At 36.4% G+C, this 22,642-nt stretch overlaps 1 long non-coding RNA gene across 1 annotated transcript in view; it reads right to left on the bottom strand.

Annotated features, from left to right (window-relative positions):
• The window catches only part of LOC122239587, a 48,997-nt gene that overhangs the window by 14,399 nt on the left and 11,956 nt on the right, over positions 1 to 22,642 (bottom strand). The window contains exon 2 of the long non-coding RNA XR_006218802.1: positions 1,203 to 1,297. This is a non-coding gene — a long non-coding RNA (uncharacterized LOC122239587). The remainder of the gene's footprint in view (positions 1 to 1,202; positions 1,298 to 22,642) is intronic.

Genomic DNA, 22,642 nt, shown 5'->3' with positions numbered 1-22,642 from the left:
ATTATATTCCACATAGAGAATACAATATAGCCCTTGTCAATCACCTTAGAATTTATAGCCAGAAGATATGAACTGCCCATCCTACCCCGACTTGTCAGACACTATAAAGTTGAGATGGTATTTTCCCCAATGGTAACTATACCATGCAAACTGCAATTTTAACCTTCTTGTACAGGCAACAGTGTTTACATTTTTGTCTATGTTAACTCTTCAACTCTTCAGCAGAAGGGCATAAATTTAGAAAGAAAACCACCAGAAAATTGGCCATCCCTCCACAATTGCCTCACAACATTAACTATTAGACAAGATGAATATTATAGTTTCTCTTTCTGCCTGACACATGAAAGTGACTATTAAACCAATGATAAACATGCATTCCCTAGTAGCTACAGAGAGATTTTCCAGATGACTGCAATGAATTATCCGCTAGATGTATGAAGTGCAAAAAGCTGGATGCAGAACAATGCATACGAGTCTACTGACATAAAAACTATGGAAATGTATACATTTCCATTTATAAGGACACACATCAAACACTTGGGCTGGGAAACAATACTTTTGCTTTGCCAGGAATATTTGAATTGTTAACAAATTAAATGGATTAATGTATTACTTGCATTAAAATGAAAACAATTTATAACATTTAGAACTAAAACTTCAGACACAGCCAAGACTTAATAATTCACACATATTCTGCTTTGTTTTGGAAGGATTATGTTTAGTCATTACATTCTCTGTGGCATATTTTACTGAAAAGGCATCAAGAACTTAGTCTAAAGTCAAAGGAAATTTGTGAGCATGCTGTTGCTCTACAGTACCTAAAATACTTTAGCATACCACCTAGCATTAAATCAGGCATGCCACAGACACTGGATGGATACATGAACAATAGATGGAGGAACAGATAGATGGATAAAGCAATAATAATAAGACTTCTTGAATTTACCGTTCATCTTGGTTGACTGATAAGAGAAACATGCAAACCTTTTGGGATGGTAGTTCCTTTGAGCAATTTTGATTGTGCAGTAGGTTTAGAATTGCTCATTTTTACAGTGCCTCTAACTGCATTTGAAAGAGAATTTCTCATCCTGTTCACTGATAGCTTTTCAAGGTTTGATATGTTTCAGGAGTCACCAACCACTAAGCAAATTTTCAAGAGTTTTCAAAGGCAGTAAGTCCTATAAAAACTCTATTTGCCTCACCAAATGTGAAACTTCATCCCGTGAGTTCTTCTACTGCTCCAAATCACTAGTTTCATTATCTTCCGGTACCAGATATTCAAAGATTCTATTAATTTCTACAAAAATCAAAAAGGAAAAATAAATAGGAAATACTTGTCTAATTATTTCATTATACTTAAGGGACAGGTAATCAGTAAAGTACCTATAACATTTCAAGTTTTCTTTAAATAATTGTGGTAACTGTCTTTCTTTTTGACTCATTCTTAAATTTAAATAAATGCTTTTTGAGATTGGAAGCAAGGGATTGGTTTATTTATGTATGATTTTATTGTGATAAGAACACTTAACATAAGACCTACCCTCTTAAACAGATTTTTTAAGTGTTTAATACAGTATTGTAAATTATAAACACAGAACTCTAGAATTTACTCATCTTGCATGACTAAAACTTTATAACTTTTTTTTAATGTTTGTTTAGTTTTGAGGTGGTGGGAGGGGCAGAGAGAGAGGGAGGCAGAGGATCCAAAGCAAGGCTCTGTGCTGTCAGCAAAGAGCCTGATGCGGGGCTCAAACTCACGAACCATGAGATCAAGACCTGAGCAGAAGTCAGACGCTTAGCCGACTGAGCCATCCAGGCACCCCTAGAACTTTATACCTGTTGATTAGCAGTTCCCCATTTCCACCCACCTTCCCCCCAGTTCCTGGAAACCACCATTCAATTCTCTGCTTCTATGAGTTTGACTATTTTAGATGACTTACATAAGTAGAATCATGCTTACATGATTCAATCAAGTCAAGAAACACTAGTGTTCTGTGACTGGCTTATTGTACTTAGCACAATACCCTCAAGGTTCATCCAAGTTGTCATGTATTGCAGGATTTCTTTCTTTCTTTTTTATTTTTTGTTAACTCTCAATCTGTTGTAATTATGTTATGCTGGGGGTAAATAAATGAAGGTAATGGTCAAAATGGAAATAATCACATGCATTCACACACACACACACAGACACACACACACACACACACAACTGTTGAGTCACTTAAAGAGGTAGTAGAGACAGAAAGACCACAGGACTTCAGAAAAACATGTAGTTTGTTCTATATTCTAACATTGGGGCGGGACAGCTGTGCTTGATGTAGTGGGAGTGTGTACATAAAAAAGACACTACCCTTTGACTACCTTCTCCAAGCATCACATATTCTTGCTTTTTCACTGCTTCCTCCACTGTCCTTTCATCACAGTCTTAACATAGTCTTATGAACTATTCCATCTGCTCTCTACTCCCTCCACTTCCAGCCATGCTGCTTTTGACTTGGTATCCCAGAGAATATTCCTTCACTAGCTGTGTGATCTTGGAGTAGTCAGTGATCCACTGTGGCTCCTTACGTGTACAATAAGAGTATCAGCCTGGACAGATCAAGGTTACTTCCAGTTCTTTTTTTTTTCTTTTTCTTTCTTTGTGTGTGTGTGTTTTATTTATTTTTGAGAGAGAGACAGAGCATGAGTGAGAAAGGGGCAGAGAGAGAGGGAGACACAGAATCTGAAGCAGGCTCCAGGCTCTGAGCTGTCAGCACAGAGCCCGATGTGGAGTTCAAACTCACGAACCGTGAGATCATGACCTGAGCCGAAGTCAGATGCTTAACTGACTGAGCCACCCAGGTGCCCCTTTCCAGTTCTAACATTTGATATTTTCATGTCTTTTATAGAATTATTTCAGATGTAAATATCAAGGCTTATCAACCTTTAATGTCCTATCTCTTATCTTGCTGCTGTTCTCTCTTATCAATAATACTGGCAGATCTCAGACTGTTCTCACAAACCCTGTCTCAACAATTCAGATTTTCTTGAGTGTCTAGTGATGATTGAATCCAATCAGGAAAACATGCCAATGGCTCATGGTCACAAGAATTAAAAGATAACATATGTGGGCATGCTATAACAAATACTGATAAATGTTTACATTAGTAACATCAGCACTAAAATGATAATAGTAACCAAGGGTTGGTAGACATTACGTAGACTCAAGACTGGGTGAATTCATCTTTAAGATAGCTTTAATTAATAGGCCTTTAAGCCCTGTGAGTCTATGACTACCAATACATTGCTCTAGTAATAGAGTGAGATAACTGGGACTAGTCCCACATTCTGGTCAAAGTAAGATGCGATGTCACCTGAAGAAATGGCTTGTCCTATGATATCAATTTCATCAACATTAAATACCAATACTATGAAAATATCATCTTCCAGTTGTTTATATTCTGAACATATTGTCTGATGACTACTGGCAGCAATGCAGAACTGCTGAGCAATTTAGTTAAAGGAGTGGGGACATAGGGTATAATGGAGAAATGTACAGATTAAGGTAAGCAGTGTTTTTTAATTATCCATCTAGATGTGAAAACTAAGAGTCAATAAATCTACAAGTGTCCAAGTAAGGATAGTTGTTTTTAAACATACTCCTAATTTTAACCCATGTAAAGCCTTTTACTGAAATTTTCTAATTTAGCATGATGAAAAGAATGACTAGCTTTAAATTTTTTTTAATCTTTAATTTTGAGAGAGAGACAGAGACAGAGTGTGAACAGGGGAGGAACAGAGAGAGAGAGGGAGACACAGAATCCAAAGCAGGCTCCAGACTACCAGCCGTCAGCACAGAGCCCAACACAGGGCTTGAACTCATGGACTGTGAGATAGTGACCTTAGCCGAAGTCGGACATTTAACTGGCTGAGCCACCCGGGCGCCCCAAGAATGACTAGCTTTTAAAGTGCACTTGAATGGCAAATTCCCTTTATAAAATAACATATGAATGCAAGCTCAGTTTAAGACTGCAACTTTGAAATTGTCTAAAATATTTTCTACCAATGAACAATGAAATTCATTCATAACTATTTATATTCCTCTTTTCAAATAAATGCTTTAACCTTAGTATTTTTATAGCTCCTTCCTTTACATCCTCACAAATAAAATCTCTTAGTTCCAGACAGACATTTAGTAAAAATATAATTCATCTCGCCTATCTCATTCTATCTATATGGCCTCTAAGTCTTACAAGTATAGGTAGAAATTGTCCATAGAAAATTGTTCTTGTCTATAGTTTTCTGGAAATTTCCGTGTTCAATTAACCACAGTTTAAGTTAATCAGAACATCTAGGAAATGAACACTGGTAAGACTGAATGAGGCAGAAAATTTGATTGTGTTATACATGAAATTCAGCTATTCAGTGAAATTCTCCAATTGTGGTAATTCCACTGTCCTGATTACAATTATTTCATCTATGTGGTGCATATATATTTTAATCTTCTCCTGACACTGTCTGTTTTTGTAAATGAATTTGTCTTCCCAGCTATTCACAAATACATTTGCATTATTGAGGTCATGTCTGACTATAGGGCTTGGTTCCATGATTTAAATAATATTTAATCTTAGCTCCTAGGATTATTTTTGCATTAGATAATAATTGATTGGAATCCACTGGCAAATAATAAAGATATCATTTTCTGTTAATGAGTTTGACAAAGGAGGATTCATATCCTTATATTTTTAAAAGAAACATTTCTTGACCTTGAATACATTGATAAAACTCCTGATATCATTAAACATTCATAACAGAATATTAGATTTCACAGGTTTTAGTCAAAAGTCCCTCTAGGTATGGGCAGAATTCCTCTAAATCAGAGCCCAAATAGGATTTCAGCCTATGTGGCCTTATCTTTTGGAAGTTAGCCCATTCCTGTTATATTTTACGTCTAGATTTCCCTTCCCTCCTTCTATCCTTTCTTCCTGCTGCTCTCCCTGCCTTCTTTCTTTCCTCCCTTCTTCCTTCCTTTCCTAGCACCTTTTTTCCTTTGTTCTTCCTTCCTTACTTTCTACACTGGGTGTCAAAATTGCTTTTTCCACTTTTCACTGTTGAGGCTGGATTCCATAAGGAAAAGGTACCAAAAAAAAGCTGAAAATTCTAACTTGATCAGAAAAGCAAGAAATATATGGGGGCAAGTGACATATTCTATAATGTCCCCTTCTAATTCCTCCCCACTTAGGCTTATTTTTATTTTATATTTCAATCAATTTATACAACAAAACCTAAGACAAGCACTTATGCTTTAGAGGTTTTAAACTTGTTTCATTTTTCAATTCTTAAGCAGCTATTTATGTAAAGATTGTTAAATTTTTCTTCAAAAAGAAAAAATTCCATCATTCATAATTTACTGAAATTTTGCTAAGTTTAAAAACATTTCTGTCCCCTTCTAATTCCTCCCCACTTAGGTTTATTTTTATTTTATATTTCAATCAATTTATACAACAAAACCTAAGACAAGCACTTATGCTTTAGAGGTTTTAAACTTGTTTCATTTTTCAATTCTTAAGCAGCTATTTATGTAAAGATTGTTAAATTTTTCTTCAAAAAGAAAAAAATTCCATCATTCATAATTTACTGAAATTTTGCTAAGTTTAAAAACATTTCTGTTGGAGAACTGATGTGGTCTTGAATCAGTACCTAGATGTTCCCAGTACCGGTCCAAACTCCATTACTGATTGACTGACAGCATGGTCTTAGAAATGATGTAATTTCTTTATTAGCATTTTGGCTAAAGTAGGGATAGTGATAATATCCTAACAAAAAAAAAGGTGATTTGTTATAAATGGACTGTGTAGGAATACAAATTGCTTTCACTGACAGTTTGGTCATACAATTCAATAACCAAGCCCTGAATGATACTGGAGTAGCCCAGGGATTCCAAGTCTATTGTGAAGTTGTGTAGGGGACAAAGAAAGAGAGGAAGAGATTTTCAATCAAGCAAATCTAACAATAAGATCTGGCAGACTTGGGCACCTGAGTGGCTCAGTGGGTTAAGCATCGGACTTCAGCTCAGGTCATGATCTTGCAGTCCATGAGTTTGAGCCCTGCGTCAGGCTCTGTGCTGACAGACTGGAGCCTGGAGCCTGCTTCACATTCTGTGTCTCCCTCTCTCTGCCCTTCTCTGTGCCCTTCTCTGTCTCTGCTCTCTCTCTCAAAAATGAATAAACATTAAAAAAAAAAAAAAAAAGATCTGTCAGGGTCAACTGTGTAGATGGGTTGAATATGGACTTCTTTAATTATTAATATATTGTTTATTCCTGTGTCATCTAAGGACAATGGGTCTATTCAGATTGTCTCATGCTACAAATGACTGCAATTTAACGACCAATGATACATAAAAAAATAATATTAGGAGAGCCACTCATGAACTCCTGGGGAGTTGAGGTAACAACCAGATACTTATACATCTAAAGTAGTTTGTATATCATCATCTGATTAGGTTTTCTTGATAAAGGAAAGTTTTTACTGTGTAATCCCAAATTGTTATAAAGGATTCTCTCTTCTGTCTCGTATCTTTTCCGTTGATTCACACTGGGTGTATAGATAGATAAGTAGGAAAAATATTTCTTAGTCATATAATTACCTTGGAGCTCCAACAGTATAATTGTAAACTCCAGAATCTTTAATGATAAGGTAATTACATCCTTTGGTCATTTAATATTCACCTCTTACAGAGTTCTTGCAAGAATTTGTACCTTTTTTCTGAGGGGGAAATTTGTGCCATGAAAATTCACCTTAAGTGGGATAAAGCACTGGTGGAGAGCACGATATTCGTTAAGGCACTTGTTTCTGATTTATATGATATAAGAGATTCTTATGTAAAGGAAGGTGTTACAGGTAAAATGATTTCGTTTGCTGACTCACTTTATTGAGCCTTGTTGAGCTAAACAATCAAATGACAACCACAAATGTTGAAATTAGACATTTGACCTGTTTATGAGACATTTCTACCTGGGTATCCCAAAGGCGCCCAATCCCGACATGTTTCAAACTAAGCCTACATACACATACACAGTCAGCCAAACCTCCTATTCTTCTTGCACTCCTGATTTCAGCTAACTGTACCAACTTCCTCTCTAACCACACTACCTTAGTTCAGGCCCTCTTCACATCTCACCTGGCTATTGCTAATGACTCCTGATCCTTCATTCTTACCTCTTCCCAATCCAACCCGCACACTGTTCCTAAGGCAATCTTTATTTTGAGTAACATTTAATAAGATTTTCTTTTACCTGGGTATCCGCTTTGAGAAGTACCTGGTCAAGATCTTAGTCCATTTTAAAAAGTGGGCTGTCTTTTTCTTTTTGACTTGTAGGAGTTCCTCTCATAATCTGAATGTAAGTCTTGGGTACCGGAGTTCTTCATGCTGGATGTTAATCTTTGTACTGCCAAAACTATTAGTACTGTCAATACCTTTTCCTACTCTTGTATTTTCACCATCTCAAAGATGTCCACTGATGAAAAGAAGTTTTAAATTTTAATGAAGTCCAATTTATCCACCTTTTCCTTTATAATTAGTGCTTTTTTTGGACCTGTATAAGAATATCTGTCTGCCTCAAGTGATGAAGATACATTTATATGTGATTACTACAGAAGTTCCATTATTTTACTTTTCATATTTAGTTCTAAATTCTATGTAGAAGGCTTTGGGTTTTCACTCTTTGGATGTGAAAAGTTTGGAAGTCATCACTCCTGTCCTCACAGCAAGAAGAAACCTGAACAAACAAAAAATCAGTAACTCTCCTTAGATTCGTAAGAAAGTTCTGGTCACAGAGCAAACCATTTCCTCAAAAACTGGAGACAGGCAAATACAGAAATTCACCACTTATCAGGAGCAGAAGCTACTGTCTGAAGCCAGCACCCATAGGGATGCTTAAATTGTAATTGACAAATTGCTGGACACCCAGTATGAACTAGCTTGAAAGTTAAAAACATCAGAGGGCCCAGCCTTAGGGAGACTCCAATACTTTCATAAGTTTTACCTTCAAGAGACCCATCAGGTTGTCATAGTGAGTGAGAAAAATCGCCTCTTGCTTCCAGCACGGAGAGGAGGAAAAGTAATCTTTTTGAAATATACACACGGGGAAGTTATCCATTTTGAAATGTGCCTACAGCATTCTATTTCTCTTTCTAGTCTCTGTAATAAAGCCAGCTCCCAAGGGAAACTACTTTGCAAAAGCCTTATTTTACCAGGGCAAGGACAATTAGCCAATGCAACCCTCGGCTAGTCTCTCAGTCTCACATAGTGGGGGTGGGGAGCAGGGAGGAACCCCAAGAAACTGTTCTGAAAGTCACAGCCCAGGGACTCTTGCCAAAATACATAAACATATATGTATAATTTATGTAAGTGTGTGTGTGTGTGTACACACAGTTATGAGATAACAGAACATTTTCCCTTCCTAATATCTTACCATCATATCAACAGAGCTCCAGGATAAATAACAAAGGATTACAACTAAGACAGCTGCAAGACACAGACTATTTAAGAAGTTACTAGGAAAACCCAAATACACAGAGGAAACAAAAACAAGATACCAGAAGAACCTGAAGCCTCTGATACCTGTAGCCATAGTCTAACTTCTAGCCAGATAAACAAAATTTCATACTAAAGACCTATATACCACGGTTCCTCTTGCCCAGTCAATACATTCTGTCTGGCTTTCAACAAAAAATCAAAAGGCATACTAATGGGAAAAAAAAATCATAGTTTGAATAGACACAAAAAGCTTTGCAGCAGACTCAGATTTGACATGATTTTAGAATTATCAGGCTAGTATTTAAAATAACTATGATTAGTATGTTAAGAGCTCTAACAGGAAAAGTGAACAACATGCAAGAATTTACAGATAATGTAAGCAGAGAAATAGAAACTCTAAGAAAAAATAAAAAAAAAATACATGGAGACAAGTGAAAATGAAAACACAATGGTCCAAAATCTCTGGGATGAAGCAAAAGCTATTCTAGGAGGGAACATTATTGCAATATAGGTCTACCTCAAGAAGAAAGAAAAATCTCAGATAAACAACCTAACCCTTCCACCTAACAGAGCTAGAAAAAGAAGAACCAACAAAATCCAAAAAACACCAGTTATTAATATAAATTCTGGAAAATGTTCCATGTACACTTTGAAAGAATGTGTATTCCACTGCCTTTTGATGAAATGTTCTAAATATATCAGTTAGGTCTACCTGGCCCAATGTGTCATTCAAAAACAGTTTCTTTGTTAATATTCCATCTGGATGATATATCCACTGATGAAAGTGGGGTGTTAAAGTCCCCAACTATTATTGCATCACTATCAATTTCTTCCTTTATGTTTGTTAATAGTTGCTTTATGTATTTGGGTGCTTCCATGTTGGGTGAATAAACATTTACAATTGTTACATCTTCTTTTTGGACTGTTCAGCTTACAATTATATAGTGTCCTTCTATCTCCTATTATGGTCTTTGTTTTAAACTCTATTTTGTTCTATGTAAGTACTGCTACCCCAGATTTCTTTTTGCATTCATTTGCATGATAGATGTATCCCTATCCCCTCACTTTCAATCTGCAGGTGTCTTTAGGTCTAAAATGAGTCTCTTGTAGGCAGCATACAGTCGGGTCCTGCTTTTATATCCATTCAGTAGCCCTATGTCTGTCTGTCTGTCTGTCTGTCTGTCTGTTTATTTATTTATTTATTTATTTATTTATTTATTTGAGAGAGACAGGCAGAGAAAGAAAGGGAGAGAGAGAAAGGATCCTAAGCAGACTCTGCATTGTCAGTATGGAGACTGACACAAGGCTCGAACTTACAAACTGTGAGATCATGACATGAGCAGAAATCAAGAGTCAGATGCTTAACCAACAGAGCCACCCAGGTGCCCCACCTTATGTCTTTTGATTGGAGTGTTTAGTCCATTTACATTCAAAGTAATTATTGGTAGGCATTTACTTCTTATCATTTTGTTACTTGGTTTACAATTGATTTTGTAGTTCTTCTCTGTTCCTTTCTACTCCTGTTCTCTTTCATGGTTTGCTGGCTTTCTTTAGTGATATATCTGGATTTTTTTCTCTTTTTTTTTTTTTTTAATTTTTTTAACGTTTATTTATTTTTGAGATGGAGAGAGACAGAGCATGAACAGGGGAGGGGCAGAGAGAGAGGAGACACAGAATCTGAAACAGGCTCCAGGCTCTGAGCTGTCAGCACAGAGCCCAACGCGGGGCTCGAACTCACGGACCGTGAGATCATGACCTGAGCCGAAGTCGGACGCTCAACTGACCAAGCCACCCAGGCGCCCCTCTCTTTATTTTTTTATATCAATTATAGGTTTTTTATTTGTGGTTACTATGAGGTCTATATATAATCCTAAGCATATAGAAGTCTATGAATACAATCCCATTTACAGCTGCACCAAAAAGAATAAAATCCCTAAAAATAAACCTAACCAGGGAAGAGAAAGATCTGAACTATGAAAACCATAAAACACTGATGAAAGAAATTGAATATGACACAAACAGGTAGAAAGATATTCCATGTTCACAGATTAGAAAAACCAATATTATATCCATACTACCCAAAGCAATCCATATATTTAATGCAATCTCTATCAAAACACCAAAAGCATTTTTCACAGAACTAGAAAAAACAATCCTAAAATTTGTATGGAACCACAGAAGACCATAAATAGCAAAACAAACTTAAAGAACAAACCTGGAAGTATCACAATCTCAGATTTCAAGAAATATTACAAAGCTATAGTAATCAAAACAGTATGGTACTGGCACAAAAATAGACACATAAATCAATAGAGAGCCCTAAATAAACACATGACTATATGGTCAGTTAATCCACAACAAAGGAGGCGAGAGTATACAATGGGAAAAAGACAGTCTTATTAAGAAATGGTGCCAGAAAAAATGTCAGCTACATGCAAAAGAATGAAACTGGACCACTTTCTTTTTTTTTTTTTTTAATGTTTTTTTGTTTTTGTTTTTGTTTTTTTGAGAGAAAGAAAGAGAGAGACTGACCAGAGGAGGGGCAGAAAGATGGGGAGAGAGAGAAACTTAAGCAGGCTCCATGCTCATCATGGAGCCCAACACGGGTCTCAATCTCATGACCCTGAGATCATGATGTAAGCCAAAATCAAGACTCAGATGTTTAACTGGATGCTTAACCGACTGAGTCACCCAGGTGCCCCTGGACCACTTTCTTACACTATACGTAAAAATAAACTCAAAATGGATTAAGGACTTAATGTGAGACCTGAAACCATAAAATTCCTACAAGAAAACATAGGCAGTAATCTTGACATCAGTCTTAGAAACATATTTCAGGGCCTCTGGGTGGCTTAGTTCGTTGAGCATCTGACTCTTGATTTTTGGTCAGGTCATGGTCTCAAGGTTTGTGAGATCGAGCCCTGCATCGGGCTCTGTGCTGACAGCATGTACGTAGCCTTCCTGGAATTCTGTCTCTCTCCCCCTCTCTGCCCACCCCCCTGAGGTCTCTCTCACTCTCTCTCCCAAAATAGATAAACATTTTTTAAAAAAGAAAGAAATGTTTTTCTACACATGTCGCCTTTGGCAAAAGAAACAAAAGCAAAATTAAACTATTGGGAATAAATCAAAATAAAAAGCTTTTGCATAGTGAAGGGAACCATCAACAAAGAAAAAGCCCACGGAATGGAAGAAGATATTTGCAAATGATATATCCAATAAGGGGTTAATATACAAAAAATATAAAGAACTTATACAACCCAATAGCAAACACAAAATAATCCAATTTAAAAATGGGCAGAACAGACCTTTTCCCAAAGAAGACATACAGATGGTCAACAGACACATAAAAAAGATGTTCGACATCACTCATCACCAGGGAAATGCAAATCAAAACCACAATGAGATATCACCTCACACCTCTCAGAATGGCTAACATCAAAAACACAAGAGATAAAAAGTGTTGGTGAGAATGTGGAGAAGAGAGAACCTTCATGCACTGTTGGGGGGAATGCAAACTGGTGCAGCCACTGTGGAAAACAGTATGAAGGTTCTTCAAAGAATTAAAAATGGAATTACCATATGATCCAGCAATTATACCACTGGGTATTTATTCAAAGAAAATGGTAACACTGATTTGAAAAGATATATGCACCTCTATGCTTAGTGTAGCACTATTTCCAATAGATATGGAAGCAACCCAAATGTTCATTGGTAGATGAATGGACAAAGAAGATGTGGTATATGTATATGTATAACATATACACAATATTACTCAGCCATAAAAAAGAATGAAATCTTGCCATTTTCAACACCACAGGATGGATCTAGAGTGAATAATGCTGAGTGAAATAAGTCAGAGAAAGACAAATACCATATGATTTCACTGTGGAATTTAAGAAACAAAACAAATGAACAAATTAAAAACAAACAAACAAACAAAAGAGACTCCTAAGTAGAGTACAAACTGGTGGTTGCCAGAGGGGAGATGGGGCTGCGGTGATGGATGAAACAGGTGAAGGGGATTAAGGGTACACTTATTGTGATGAGCACTGAGTAATGTACAGAATTTTGAATCACTATATTGTATACCTGAAATGAATATAACATTGCATGATAATTATACTAGAATTTAAAAAATAAATAAAAATTTAAAAATAATCAGTGGTTGCCGGAGATTCATGGAATGGGATGGGAGGGATTAATAGATGAAGCACAAGGGTACTTTAGGGCAGTGAAACCAGTCTGTACGATTATGTAATGATGGATACATGACTTTATGTACAAAACTCATAGAACTGTACAGCATCAAAAGAACCCTAATGTAAACTGTGAACTTTAGTTTTAAAAAATATATCCATATTGGTTGACCAACTGTTAAAACTAGGAGAAGCTGTGAGCAGAGAAGAGGGAGTATATGAGAATTCTCTACACTGTCTATTTTTCTGTAAAATGCAGAAAACTAAAATATGAAACACTATTCTAAGATATAAAATCTGTTAATCTTTTAAAAGATCTACATAGAATTGATTTGTGCATATATTCTGAATTAGACATGATGACTATATATATATATATATCCATATATATATGAATATATGGATATATACACATATAGAATATGTACTTATATTCTATACACACATGGTATATATACATATATACGTGTATATATTCCATATACATTGATATTAAATTTACTCAGCAATGGGGTGCCTGGGTGGCTCAGTCAGTTAAGCATCTGACTTCAGCTCAGGTCATGATCTTGTGCTTCGTGGGTTTGAGCCCTGAGATGGGCTCTGTGCTGACAGCTCAGAGCCTGGAGCCTGCTTTGGATTCTGTGTCTCCCTCTCTCTGCTCCTCCCCAACTCCTCACACCCTCTGTCTCTCTTTCTCTCAAAAATAAACATTTTTTTTAAAAATTAAAAAAAAATTTACTCAGCAGTAAGAAATATTTAACATGAAACAAGTGACAAGTGTCATCTCTTTCTTATTCTGTACTCTTTATTCTATTTCATGTTTTGTTTACTCTTTAATGATTTTGGAGGTGTTGATATCAAAATAATGCTGAGGACATAAAATAATTAGAAAGAACTCTCTCACATCCTATTCTCTAGAAGAAATGCAAGATTTATCTTATTTTTTCCTTAAATATTTGGAAAAATTGACCCTCTAGGCCTGTAGGTTCTTTGTGGAAAGCTTTTCAATTTTCAATTTCCTTAGAAGTGTTTCCTAAAAGCCTTCTTTTCTTAGATGTTCAATGTTAAACAATGTTTAAATTTATTAAATAAAGAGAAATAAACAACGTTTATTTAACATTAAATTTAAATTCAATGTTTAAATGTTAAACATTCAATATTTATTCATTTCCTTTTGTAATCACTACCAACCCACACCCTCACCTCCAGGTCACCAATAACCATTGATCTTATTTCTGCTATTATTGATTATTTTTGTTCATGTTAGAATTTTCTAGAAGAGCAATCATGCAATATATACTACGTTATGTCTGGCTTTGTTCTTTCAGCATGTTTTTGGAGCTCATCCATGTTGTTTCATGTATCAGTAGTTTGGTTTTTTAAATTGTTCAGTAGGATTACATTGCCTGAATATTCCATATTTAATTTGTTCTGGGTTGTTTCCAGGTTTTGGCTATTATGCTATTATAATAAAGTGGCTATCATCGTTTGTGTACAAGTCTTTGTGAGAACATATACTCATTCCTTTTGGGTAAATACCTATAAATGGATTTGCCGAGTCGTACACTAAAAGAATGTCTAACTATATACTAAACTGCCAAACTATTTTTTAAGGTGGTTGTGTGACTTTACATTCCCAAGAGCAATGCATGAAAGTTTCATATTTACACCAAGACTTGCTCCTGCCAATCTTTTAAATTTTAGACATTCTAGTAGGTGTGTAGTGATAGTTCATTGTGATTTTAATTTGCATATCCTTAATGACTAATGGTTTTGAACATCTTTTCCTGTGTTTTTTTGGTCATTCACATACCTTCTCTTATGAACTGTCTAAAATTTTGCTTAATTTTTGGGCACCTCGGTGGCTCAGTCAGTTAAGCATCTGACTTTGGCTCAAGTCATGATCTTGAGGTTCATGAGTTTGAGCCTCGCATTGGGCTCTGTGCTGACAGCTCAGAGCCTGGAGCCTGCTTCAGATTCTGTGTCTTCTTTACTCTCTGCCCCTCCCTCGCTCATGCTCTCTCTCAAAAATAAACATTAAAATTTTTTTCTTAAATTTTTGCTTGATTTTTATTGGTTTTTTTGTTTTTATTGAGTTATGCAGTTCTTAATACATCTTGAATATAAGACCTTTGTTAGTTATATGCATAGCAAATAATTTGACAGTTGTAGTTTGCCTTTTCATTTCCTTAACAGCGTCGGTAAAAAATTTTGAAGACCAATTTATTAATTTCTTCTTGTATGTATTTTGTATTCTATCTAAGAAATCTTTGGCTACCCCAAAACATGAAGACATTCTTCCATGTTTTCTTCTCAAAGGTCTATGATTTCATATCTGATGTTTAGGTCCATTTTTAGATAATTTTGCATATGAAATGAGTTAAGGGTCAAGATTTGTTATTTCTCCACCAGGATATTCTGTTTCTAGCCCCATTTACTAGAAAAAACTGTCCTGTCCCAAATTGAATTACCTTGCCACCTTTATCAAACAGCAGTGGACCATACATGTATAAGTCAATTTCTAACTCCCTACTCTATCCTTAATCTATATTCTATCTTTACACAAATTCCATTCTGTCTTGTTTACTGCAGCTTCATAGAAAGTCTTGAAATTGGATATTGTAAGTCCTTCAACTTTGTTCTTAATTTTCAAAATCATATGGCTATTCCAGATCCTTTGCATTTCCACACACATTGTAGAATCAATCTGTCAATTTCCATGGAAAGGACTGCTGGAATTTTTATTAGAATTGTATTGGAAACATCAATCTATTTAAGAAGGACTGAGATCTTACAAATATTGATTTTTCTAATCCACGAAAATGGTGTACCTATTTAGGACTTCTTTAATTAATGTCTTTTCTGTGTACAGGTCTTTCACATATTTTGTTAAATTTATTTCCAAGTCTTTCATATTGTTTGATGCTCTTGCAAATTATTTTAAAAATATTATTTTCCACTGTGGGGTGTGTGTGTGTGTGTATGCATCACATGTATTACATATGTAAGTATTATGTATGCCTATCTACCTATTTATACACACACACATGCAGTTTTTGTAAACTGACTTTGCATTCTCTGTTTTGCTAAAGACAATCATTAGTTTTAGGTTTTTTTGTAATTCCTTATAATTTGATCCATACATAACGATGTCTATTGAGAATTCTTGTCTCTATGTTCATGAAGGTTATTGGTCTATAATTTTCTTTCCTTATGAGGTCTCTGGTTTTGGTATTAGGATGATGCTAATCTCATAAAATGAGTTAGGAAGTGTTCCCTCTTCTATTTTCTAGAAGAGATTGTGTAGAATTAGCATTACTTCCTCCGTGAAGGCTTGGTAGAATACTCTGAAGAGCTAACTGAGCCAGTCAGAATTTGAACATCTCCTAAGCCTATGTGAGCAATGGGAATTATTCAGTTTACAACATCCTGGTAGTTCTTTACCCTGCCCCGTAGAGTTTTACTTTATTCAAGCTCAGTTTAGCATTCAGCAACACACTTAAGAACCAGACATCTGGAACTATTTATTTGCACACTTCCCTTCTCCCTGATATACTCTGCCCCACCCATTCCAGCTGCCTTATTAGACTCCCTGAACTTTAATCTTGGTCTCCCAGTTGGGATCTCTGCGCTCTGTTCTGTTTGCCGTTTCCTATGCTGCAATCTGGAAAGGCTCTCCAGTCAGAGAGCAGGGTGATCATGGGGTTCACCTTGTTTGTATTTCTTCACTCCAGGATCACAGTATTGTGCTATCCGTAGTCCAATGTCTAAACAGAGCAGCATCATAAATTATACCCAATTTCCTAGTTGCTTATTTATGGCAGGAGGACAAGTCTAGCATCAGCTATTCTCTATGGCTAAACTCCTATTATTTTTTTAAATGTCTTTAGAATTTGTTGAGATATTCCTCATATTGGTATTTACTACTTTCTTTTTTCATGATGATTTTGCTAAGGATTTGTCAATTTTATTAGTGTTTTCTAAGAACTAACTTCTGGTTTTACTGATTTTCTGTAAAATGTTCCCTTACTTTCTATTCTTGTCTTTATCATCTCTTCCTTCTCTTTTCTAGGTTTAATTTGCTGTCTCTTTCTAACTTCTTGGGATGGGTACATAGATCATGGATTTTCAGATCTTCTTTTCTAATATATATATATATGCAAGTAAGACTATAAATTTCTTTTGACATGTTATTTAAGTTGCATTGGACAATTTTTCAAATGTCATGTTTTCAATATTATTAAATTAAAATGTTTTCTAACTTCTACTGTGGTTTATTCCTTATCCTATTGGATTTTAAACTTATCTTTAGGGGCACCTGATTGGCTCAGCCGGTTAAACATCCAACTTTGGTTCATGTCATGATCTCTCAGTTTGTGGGTTCAAGACCCGCGTTGGGCTCTGTGCTGACAGCTCAGAACCTGGAGCCTGTTTCAGATTCTGTGTCTCCCTCTCTCTGCCCCTCCCCCACTCATACTTAGTCTCTCTCTCAAAAAATTAAATAAACATTATAAAAATTTAGAAAAAAATAAACTTATCTTTATAGTTCTCATTTCTGACTTGATTCCACTATGTAAAAGAACATACTTTATATGATTTTAATCCTTGAAGTGTGTTGAGACTCGTTTTACAGCCACGCACAAGGTCAATTTTGCTAAGAGGAGGTTTGGGAAGATATATCCTATAGTTGCTGAATAAGTGCTTTATAGATATCCGTTAAGTCAGTTTATAATTGTTATATTCAAATTTTATTTTTTTTATTCTTCACTTTTCCTATCAGTGTGTTAAAAAATTTTTTTATGATTGTAGATTTTTCTTTTTTTCCTGTTTTTCTTTTTGGTTTTGTCAACGTGTGCTTTATATTTTTGAGGTTGTGCTGTTAACTGCATACAATTTTAGAAATATATATGTACTTTTTATCACAAGTTGCCAATGGCACTTTATTTTTTCCTTTTTCCTTTTCAACATCCTGTTTTTCAGCTTCCTTGGTCCTTTTTGCCAACGAGCTTGGCATTGGCATGAGTCATGCAAATGCTGGTGAACCATCGTAGTTCTCTGAGATGACTCTGGCCTTCTCCGTCTTGTAGACATTCTGTATGGGCATGACTGGTCCTATCAGCTGGGTGGCCAGTTTGAGTTTTTCAACAGAGCTGTCTCCCTTCTTGGGAGCTGAGGGCTTCTTGGGTCAGAGAATGATTTTGGAGTGGTACTCCTTCAGGGGCCACATGTTTGCCTGCAGAGACTCTGTGGACTTGTTCCACCTTCTTGGATCCACTGAGATCCTAATGGTCCATGCCACTTTCTTGTGAATTCCAGCCACCCTTAACTCACAAACCAAAGCCCCTGCCAGCCTTCACCTCACTATAGGCTGGATGGGCCCAGACACGAGGCACAGGGCAATGTGGCCTACCTTGGCTTGCTGGGCCTTGGGTCTTCAGATCTTCTGTGCTATCTGGTTGAGCCACAAAGCTGCTGCCAAGCTTGTGGAAGTGGGGCTCAGGATCAGGCTATTCTAGATGGGTACCATGGCTGTTGCCTATGGGCCTCTGAGGAAGAATGGCCAGCAAAAAAGATATAAATAGTATATACTATTAATTGTTTAACACTTTCATCAACATATAATGCCTCTCTTTCTTCTTTCATCAACTGGCAGGTAAGCTGGCTGGATGTTCAAGGATGGCCTCAGTTACATGACTGGTGGTTATTGGGCTGTTGGCCAGATCCTGACAGATTATTGGCTGCGGCACCTTGGGTCTCCTCAACACAGCCTCTCATACCTTCAGCATATGGGTGATCTATGAGCTTTAAGTGTAGCAACAGGGTAAACCCCCTTAAAATGTAGCAAGAGGGCAAACACCCAGCTTCAAGACAGAGTAGATACCAACTTTTGTTAGAGGATTTGAAAGGTGACATTGCAAAGGGACATGTTTACAGGAATGGGAAGAATCTGTGGTCATTTCTATAATCTACCACAACTCCTAACCCAAACATGATGACCTTGTGTATAGTCTCTAACTCCACTTCCTCCTTTCCCCACCACTTCTCCTCTCTCTCGATCAAACAGCAAATATATTGGCTTTCCATTTTGAAAGAGATAGCTTAGATAAATTATTGAATTTATATATTTTGTTTTATAAATACTACTGGATACAAACAAATAAACTGCCCTTTTATTAGAAAGATTCCTCATGTTCATACATAACCTGAATATTTCAAGAAGTCATATTTGTCAAATGCCTAAATACTTCCCACTTCATACTTTGTGCTTAGTTCTTTTATTTTTTTAAGTATTTATTTATTTTGAGAGAGAGACAGAAACAGCACAAATTGGGAAGGGGCAGAGAGAAAGGGGAAGAGAAAGAATCCCAAGCAGGCTCTGCACTGACAGCCCAGAGCCAGATGTGGGGCACGAACCCATGGAACCACGAGATCATGACCTAGCCAAAATCAAGGGTCAGATGCTCAATCGACAGAGCCACCCAGATGCCCCCTTAGTTCTTTTAAAAGAAGGAAATAAATTAGCATATATATTTCAAAGTGGGAAAAGTGAGTGGCTATTTTTAACCATATCTGTCTTTATAGCAATAAAATTAGTATTTAATAAATGTTAATGTTTAAAAAATATTTCCAGCATTATACTATAAAATTACCATTTTACAGAAGATATAAAGCATCCACTTACTAATGGAAACATTATGGCATTCTTATTTTATATCATGAGCCTCTCTATGGATTTGGTCAGAGCAGATGAGCCCTGGAAGTAAAACACTCATACATGGATTAAATAACAAAATGTAACACCCTCTTAGGGACTAAATAGATCTATAAGGAATAACTTTTTAATAATAATTCTGGGAGTCTTAAAATACAAGCCCTTTCTCTAACAATCTTGTCAAATACTTAAAAAGCATTTGGTTCTGAAGAAAGCACCAGTTTTAGATAATATTTCATAATCAAGCAGAACTAGACATAGAGCTCCTTGTGGTTAAGCAGATATTGTTAGTGTATGTACTCTCACATACAGTCCTTAACCAGAATCCAACTATCTTCTCTCCATTAAAAAAAATGTTTCTAATTTTTCATCTATGAGATCTCTAAATCTCAGTTTTTCTAATGATTCTTCTGCCATTAACTACCTCTTTTTCCTGTATGCCTAACACCCTTTTGATACATTTCTGCATAAAACATTTCAAAATTTTGCTCAAGGAAGCATTTCACAAGTTTTTCCTTAAGGGAAGATGGCAGCAGAATAGGAGGGCCCTAGGCTCACCTTGTCCCACGAATACAACTGGATAACTATCAAATCATCCTAAATATCTCAGAAATTGACCTGAAGACTGGCAGAACAAACTCCACAACTAAAGGCAGAGAAGAGGCCACACTGAAGAAGGTAGGAAGTACAGAGACATGGTGTGGGAGAGAAATGGAGAGTGCCACTGCAGTGGAGAGGGAGCCTCAGACGAACACACAGGGGAGTGTATGGGGAAAACAAATCCCCATAGATATTGTCTTGGAAAGCTAGACAGATTGAATTTTGTGAGTTCTTGTCACCAGCAGGGCTTAAAGATTGTAGTTCCTAAAGGTCAGCAGGCTTGGCTTGAGGAGAGCCCAGAGGCATTGGTGCTCCTCTTGGAGAAAAGGCAAGACAAACAGCCCCTGGATACACAACTTAGAAATAGTGATCTGAAGAACACCTGAGTGGCAAGGTTATTTGCTCATCTTGGAGTGTGTGCCAGAGAGGCAGCATTCATGGAGAGATCCCTCTGAGAGCCAAGGAACTAGCAGGCACCATTTCCCTCACCTGTCCCTCAGCATAACCACAGGGCCACCTACAAGAACCAGCACAGCACTCACACTTACTACTTCACTTGCTTACACTAAGCCCAAACACCCCCATGCTCTTTTGGAACCTTCCTTTGAAACCAGTCACACTTGCCTCAGTCCCAACACAGTGGGACCCTCCCCCAGAAGACAGGCCCTACCAACACTGTGTCTCCCATCCTGAGAGTTTTGTGGAACCTCAGTTTCCACAGCATGGCAACAGGTCTCATTTTATAAGCAGACAAGAGCACACCTAGTTAAAATGCACCACAGTCAGGCCAGGAACCCATCACTGCTCACAGCAGGTAAGGAGAACCTCTGCAAATGACCAGCCCAAAGGATAAAGCAGCTAGGACACAAAAGCAGAGCACATGCAGTACACATTGGAGACATTCCCGGAAGTGCCAAGCCCTAGGGAATAAGGGACAATACATAGCAAGACACTACAGGACCTCTTCTTCATGAGGCCGTTACTCTCAAGAACAGGCAATATAGTTGACTCTCCTAACACAGAGAAACAGGCACAGAGATTTAGACAAAATGAGAACATAGAGAAATTTATCCTAAATGAAAGAAAAGGACAAGCATAGCCAGAGATCCAAGTGAAACAGATATAAGTAACATGCCTGATGGAGTACCTAAAGCAATAATCATAAAGATACTCAATAGACTTGAGAAAAGAGTGGGAGACATCAGTGAGGTAAAAAAGAACCAGAGATGAAGAGTGCAGTAAAAACATGCTTAATGCAATGAACAGCAGGCTGGAAGAAGCAGAGGAACAAATTAATGACCTAGAAAACAGAGTAATGGAAAGCAATCAAGCTGAACAAAAGAGAGAAAAAATAATCATGCAAAATGAGAACAGACTTAGGGAACTTAGTGACTCCATCAAACATAATAACATTCATATTATAGGAGTCCCAGAAGAAGAAAAGAGAAAAGGGAGAAGAAAATTTATTTGAAGAAATCATAGCAAGAAACCTCCTTAATCTGGGAAAAAAACAGATATCCAGATCCAGAAGGAACAGAGAACCTCCAACAAAATCAACAAAAGCAGATCCACACCAAGACATATTTTAATTAAAATGGGAAAATATAGTGATAAAGAAAAAAAACTTTTTAAGCAGCAAGACAAAAGAAGACAGTAACATACAAGGATAATCCCATAACTTTATCAGGGGATTTTTCAGCAGCAACTTTCCAAGCCAGAAGAGACTGGCGTGATACATTAAAAGTGTTGAAAAATGAAAAAAAAATCTGTAGCCTATAATACTCTATCCAGCAAAGCTATCATTCAGAATAGGAGAGATCAAGAGTTTCCCAGACAAACAAAACTAAAGGAGTTCATGACTACTAAACCAGCCCTACAAGAAACATTTAAAAGGACACTTTGAGTGGAAAGGAAAGCTCAAAAGTGACAGTATGAAGGTAGGAAACACAAATACAGTAGAAATAAATATTTCTTTAAAAAATGAGTCAACGAACTCACAGAATAAAAAGGTGTAATATGACACCTTATATACCTAAAATGTGGGAAGGAAAAGAGTAAAGAATTGGCTCAAACTTAAATGACCATCAACTTACTACAAACTGCTATATATAGATGTTATATAACCACAAATAAAAAACCACCAATAAATATGCAAAGAATAAAGAGAAAGAAATTCAAATATATCATTAAAGAAATCCAGCAAACCATGAAAGAGAGAAAGATAGGAAATGATCCGTGAAAAATCCTCAGAAACAACCACAAAATGAGTAATCAAATGTTAATAAATACATATCTATGAATAATTACTATGAATGAATGCAAATAGACTAAATATTCCAATTAAAAGACCTAGGGTGACAAAATGGATTAAAAACAAAAAGACCCATCAATATGCGGCCTACAAGAGACTCATTTTAGACCTAAATATACCTGCAGATTAAAAGTGAGGGGATAGAAATACATCATGCAAGTGGATGTCAAAAGAGAGCTGGAGTAGCAATACTTATACCTGACAAACTAGACTTTAAAACAAAGACTATAACAAGAGACAAAGAAGGACACTACATAATAATAAAGGGCATAATCCAACAAGAAGATTTAACAATTGTAAATATT

Source organism: Panthera tigris, chromosome B3 (assembly GCF_018350195.1).
Source record: "Panthera tigris isolate Pti1 chromosome B3, P.tigris_Pti1_mat1.1, whole genome shotgun sequence".
NCBI classification, from domain to species: domain Eukaryota; kingdom Metazoa; phylum Chordata; class Mammalia; order Carnivora; family Felidae; genus Panthera; species Panthera tigris.
Note: the sequence above shows the minus strand (reverse complement) of the source record. Positions and strands in the feature narration are given on the sequence as shown.